The sequence below is a fragment of the Microtus ochrogaster genome, chromosome 21 (assembly GCF_000317375.1).
Source record: "Microtus ochrogaster isolate Prairie Vole_2 chromosome 21, MicOch1.0, whole genome shotgun sequence".
Classification (NCBI taxonomy): Eukaryota; Metazoa; Chordata; class Mammalia; order Rodentia; family Cricetidae; genus Microtus; species Microtus ochrogaster.
Window position 1 is genome coordinate 2,118,573 of NC_022022.1, and position 5,913 is coordinate 2,124,485.

The following is a 5,913-nucleotide window of genomic DNA, read 5'->3' on the forward strand; positions in this document are numbered from 1 at the left end:
TCAGGCTGGTCAAGGACTGACAGGTGGCCGAGGGCAGTCTGTCTCCTGTGGTGAGACAGGCCCTTTCTCTGCCGTGGACAGTGGTTGAGTCCGGTGACAGGTGAGTGAACGTTTTCCTTCGTGGTACCCACCGCAGTGGAGCACAAAGAGGATTAGGACCGCAGAAAGGGACACACGGTCCAAGGCTTGGGAGGCCGGAGAAGGTGCGCAACAGAGTCTGGACAACCCTGAGCTCTCTGGAGCAGACTTTGAGCCTTTACCGGTCCATTGGGTCCGGATTGGGAAGCTCCCTGGACAGATGACTTGCCAATGAGCAGCCTACATGAGCCTAGGTCTCAGAAGGCCAGGGGTCAGTGCGGGACCTGTGAGGAAGAGCCATCTTAACACAGGAGGAGCGCGGAGTCGGCTCCCCAGAGTTTGTGTCTGTGTGCGTTTCTTGTGGGTGTGGTTTGTATGTAATAAAATTACAGTTATGAAGTAGTAAGGAAAATAATTGTATGGCTGGAGTCACCACAACATGAGGAACTGTATTAAAGGGTCCCAGCATTAGGAAGGTTGAGACCACTGCTGTAGTGTTATCGCTGTTAAAATCTTAACAGGGAGTTGGCAAAAAGCCACAACATATTAAATGAAACCACGTTGAACTATGGCACACGTGGTAAGAAATTTCTTGGGAAGAGTGGGCTGGTGTCCACCTTTAATCTCAGCCCTCAGAGGCAGGCAGATCCCCAGATGAAATGGGGCCAGCCTGGCAATTTTGTTTCCGTTTTAAAACAAAAAGCAAGGTATCCAAAAGTCTGTTGTAACTAACAAAAGTACAAACATAAATTGGGGGGGGTGAGGGGAAAGAGGGGGCACCAACCAGGGAGTCACCTGCAGACGCATGCTTCTGTTATTTAAGCAAATGAAATCAGGGACCTAATGTGGCTTTCGCTTTTGGTACAGATGAAGCGGCAGGACTCCTGATGTGTGTTGTGTAGGGAATATCACCACCCCCCGCCACCCCCCATGGGGTGCAGACCGTGAGCAGCTTATTCCCAAAAGTGAAAAGGTGCTGCCTAGAAATGCATCGAATGGAGGAGTGGCTTCTACAGTTGTCTGCAGCGTGCATTTATTTAAATGCAACCAGAATCTTTGGAACTCAAGTACAGGCCCTTAGAACTTTCCTGTAGGATAGGGATATGCACTGTAATTCCTATATCACCCAGTGGACAGGCAGCATGGGAGTCTAGTACACTCGTGCACAGTCTTTTGATTTGGAGCTACCCAGCGATTAACTAACTGTAGGTGTAAGAGGGACTGCACACTCAAGGCTTGCTCTTACAGCCCTTTTCTTTCTCTTTGAAATAGGAGTATGTATAATTGTCGAGCCAGCGCAGCCTGGATGCCAAGACTGGCGGGGCGGGTGTGTGTGTGTGTGTGTGTGTATGTGTGTGCTGGGATTGAGACACGGAGGCTTCTTTTCAGGTGGAAGAACAGCTATCTTTATTTTGCCCCAGCCTTTCATACCTCTACTGCTTCTGTGGAAAACCACCGGCCAAAAAGAACAGAAATATCCTTGTCAATTATGGACCACAAAGAAGTTCTGCTGTAGGTCAGGGGGAGTGAGGGCAGCTAGATCACAACATATATAATAAGAGGTTTAATAAGAGGCAAGTAAACTGGAAAACCAGGGGAGTTTGAGAATGTGGTTCCCCACTCAAGAATGTCTCTTGCGTCTTCCTAAAGTCGAGGTGTAGAATTAGGGTCCTTTTCCTTTGGTTGTTTCTGTCTGGTTTCTCTGTTCTCTGAAGCTGTGCTGTGGGGGAGACTGAGCTAAGTGGGCTTCCTTAGGAACTGCTTGGCTCTGAGACCCTGAACACCTGTCAACCAGTAGCGCTGTAGATGAAGAGGAATGGGGGCAGTGGCACTAGCCAGATCCTGATTCCCACCCTACTCACGGCAGGGAAGCAAACACTGGCCTTGGATTATTATCAACTATTGGAAAGGAAAGCAGGCTTCGTAAAGACGGGCGGCTCTCGAGGCAAGGGGGGAATCACTGGAACTATCTGGATTTTCTTCTCCCTGAACAAGCAGCATGGCAGAAATCTAAGAGGTCTCTCTGGCCAGGCTTCCTTGGAACTTAGTGTAGGGCGCCCCAGAAAGCAATTGCGATTGTTGGAGGGCTCCGAAGTGCCTGTTAGTTTCTGCTCAAAACATGCAGCGTTGCTACCTGCAGGCAGCTGCGCTGTGCACTCAGCTGCATTCTGAGGGATGTAGCAACTTCTTCCTGGTAGAAACATTCCATGCTGGCTGGCATGGGGTGAGGGCTCCTTAAGACACAGGACGCTCTACAGGGAGTGGAAAGGCTTCTAGCTTTCATGAGCCGTCACCCCTTTCCCACACTCCTGGAACACTGACTTGAGTGGTATCCTTACTTAGGTCTGGTAAACTTCCAGGGAGGCTTTTCAGAGCCACGAGTTTGAACTGGAATTAGCATTTCCCGTCTAATGAGCTGAAACTTCAGGGTCATGACAGGCAGAATTCGAAGGAATTCAGTGGGACAAGAGCCAAAACTCCTTGAGGGGCAAACCTGGCCCAGACTGATAGTGGAGAGGACTTGGGCTTTTTCATTGCCTAGCATGTAGGCCATTTCCTCCTCCTGAACACTGGGAAATACACAAGATACTGTATTTACAGTTTACGTATGGAGATAGTGGGTTGCATCGCTGTCAGTGAAAATGGAGATGGATGGGATGGATTCTTTTGTTTGTTGTGCTGTCAAGTGCCACCAGCAGGGTGCATTGGTGGTTCAGTGGTAGAATTCTCGCCTCCCACGCGGGAGACCCGGGTTCGATTCCCGGCCAATGCAGTGTAACATTTTTCTTCCCCCTTTTGGCCTATCACCAGGGTGTTTTCTTGGCGTCAGCGAAGCTGTTTGTGGGGTGTGATTTATCACAGGCTAGTATGCAGAAGGACCTGTGTTTCTTTCTTAACACTGGAAAACTCAGAAAGTTAAAGGATCCTTGGTTTACGTTGTTCTTCAGTAGAAATTCACTGAAATGTATGGCTTCTCTTACTTTTTCCCAATGTGCTGTTACAAGGTGCTTTGGAGGATGCATTGGTGGTTCAATGGTAGAATTCTCGCCTCCCACGCGGGAGACCCGGGTTCGATTCCCGGCCAATGCAGTCTAAACTTTTCCCTCTTTCCCTTCTGACTACCACCCATTTGTAAGGTTTTCTGGTGTGAGCAGAGAAAACAGGACTAGGACCCAGTTCCATTCTTTTGGCTGAAACGTTAACAGCGAATTTGACTAATAGTGGCTCAAGCAGGTAAGTAATATTTTCCGTGTATCAAAGAGTCCAGGCACAAGCTTACAGATACGGAATATGGAATATCACCACCACAGCTGTTTTCATTGTTTTCAAGTTCTTCCTGTTTCCGTTCAGATACCTTAGCCTGAGGTTTTTATTCTCATGGCAGAAGATGCCCACACACCGACATTCTAGGCTGGAAAAAGAGGATAAGACGGGCAGGTAGAAGGCATTCAAACATTTTTATTCAGAGGCTTCCGCCTATCTCTTTTAAACCGTAACAGGGAAGGGGGTGACTACCAGGTTTGTGGGAGTTAAAACCAACACAAGCCTTTAACCCCAGCATTCTGGAGTCAGAGACAGGAGAATCTCTGTGAGTTCTAAATCAGCCTGATTTAGGCCAGCCAGAGCTAAATAGTGCGGTCCTATCTCAAAAAAACAACCAGAAAGGTTTTCATCCCTAGGGATCTTGTCCTGAGGCTTCGGTATCACTGAACTGTAGCTTTTAAGTAAGAAGTTTTGGATAAGGGTTCCAATGTCTCACCAGCGCAAAAATTCTTCTGGGCGAGGACAACAGCCCAGATTAAATTCCATCAAGAAATTCTCTAATAAGGAGCGGGAGGAGGGGGCGTTCAGACTGAGAACTGTTCGAAGAATCCAGGTTTGATGCTCAGCAACCACAGAAGAATTCTCGATCTCCTCTTTCCTGTAGCTCCGCGTGACGACCCAAACAGCCAGGCGAGCTCATCAAAACCCTTCCGAACTCTTATCAATTATTTTTCTATCAGCTACCTTTCGTGACAAATGATAAGAAGAAAGCCTGAACGCAGCTCCAAATATACTACGAGTTATGCAGCCGACTTCCCCGCTTTTGTGGAAGTCTCAGGTATCAGCAAAGGCCAATGGCACTGAGTCTCCAGGAAAATCCCCTTCGGGATAACAGTGCTTTCCCCACCAGGTGAGTATTCTGTTTCCACCCCCAGCCCCGACTCACCCCACGAGCCCTGCCCTCTGAACGCACTGACGCTTTGCGCCGCAAGCTAGCGGACCTCCCCGCTCACACACGCTTCTCCTGCGCTCCTCTGTCACCTACCGACCCACGCTCTCTCCCACACCGTGCGAATTTCCTCGCGCTTCCAAAGTGAGTGCGGACACGGCACCCCATGCACCCCTAATTTTCATAGTTCTCACTTCGCTCTAACGCCACCGACGGCTTCGACTCTCAAGAAAACGCCTCGTTCCTCGTCCGGACCTTTGACGCCTTGGATTCCTGGATGGGACTCAGCAATTCGGGTCTTTCAGGTTCCTTATGTGGTAATTGACTCGAGGGAGCAGCTGGCATGCTAGTTCCATTTCTTCTCTGAACATCTCAATCATGACAGCAGTTAGTCAGCTTGAGATTTCCTGAGTAGATGCTCTGCTGTTGCGCTTAGGGAAAGAAGAAAGCAAATGGGTTTCAGCAGAAAAAAACCTTTCTGGTTTTTAGACACTAGACACTTTGAGCTTATAGCGACTTGGGAAGATGAAAACTGCAGATTCCTGGAGCTAATGCTAAGGGATGTGTGCTTCCTGCTGTGCCCCAATGCACAGCACAGCACAACGGGCTACGGAAGTTAATCGTGGTGTTTTCGGGGCCACAGAGGGCGGGGAGCCCATAGTCATTCCTTTTCTGCTCGCTTCACCGCTCCCGAGGGTCTGTCATTTTCTCCTCCTCCCCACACACCCCTTTCTTCCTCCTTCTCTTTCTTTTTCTCTGTCCCCCTTTTTCTCTGTCTCTTCGTTTAGAAAATTGTTTTAAAGTAAACATTACTGATAGGAAAGCAAGCATGTGCCTCTCAGGAATTTTTCAAGTGTTAGGAAAAGAGTTGAGGGGACCAGGAGAAAAAGCCCACACTCTCCCTCGAGGATTCATCCACGAAACTGAACGTCCACCGTGTGCACTCTGGCTGCCCTTAAAGTAGACGTGCCACAGTGGTCCTGGTTCTTCTGCAGCAACACCCTGCTTGACAGTGGGAGAGTATGCCGGAGATTCACAGTGACTCCAGACCTGGCTGGCGACAGTCTCTCCAGCAAGGAAGGGGACGAGAAGCAATGTGCAGAGAGCTCAAGCACAGCAGCCTGGTGAGACAGCATTTACACCGGAAGCCCTCTGTGGATTTCCCTTGTGCTGGCCCCTCCCTGCCCCACCCTCCTTGAGAAAGCCTGGGTACTCACGTGAAAATCCCGTAGATTAGAGGAAAAAGACCACTAAAGCAAGTCATGGCCAAATTAATTAGAAGTCTTTTAAAATTTGTGGACACGGGCTGTTTCTCCCTAAAGGCAGGGTTCAAGAGTTCAGCACTAGACATGGGGAAGATAAGGGATTTTATAGTTCAGAAGTAGGGGGTCCCAAACAGGTAGGGTCACAGAGGTTGGTCATAATAACCTCTTGAAACAAAGACATGGTTACAACGTAGTCGTAACAGGTGGTCATAACTTTTTTTGGGTTTTTTTGTCTTTTGTTTTTGTTTTTCGAGACAAGGTTTCTCTGTGGTTTTGGAGCCTGTCCTGGAACTAACTCTTGTAGACCAGGCTGGTCTCGAACTCACAGAGATCCGCCTGCCTCTGCCTCCCGAGTGC

General features: G+C 48.9%; 2 non-coding genes across 2 annotated transcripts; both read left to right on the forward strand.

Annotated features, from left to right (window-relative positions):
* Window positions 1–2,780: 2,780 nt before the first annotated feature.
* Window positions 2,781–2,851, forward strand: Trnag-ccc. The gene has a single exon. It is a non-coding gene; the product is annotated as a tRNA-Gly (tRNA).
* Window positions 2,852–3,097: 246 nt separating this feature from the next.
* Trnag-ccc lies at window positions 3,098–3,168 on the forward strand. The gene has a single exon. It is a non-coding gene; the product is annotated as a tRNA-Gly (tRNA).
* Window positions 3,169–5,913: the final 2,745 nt, after the last annotated feature.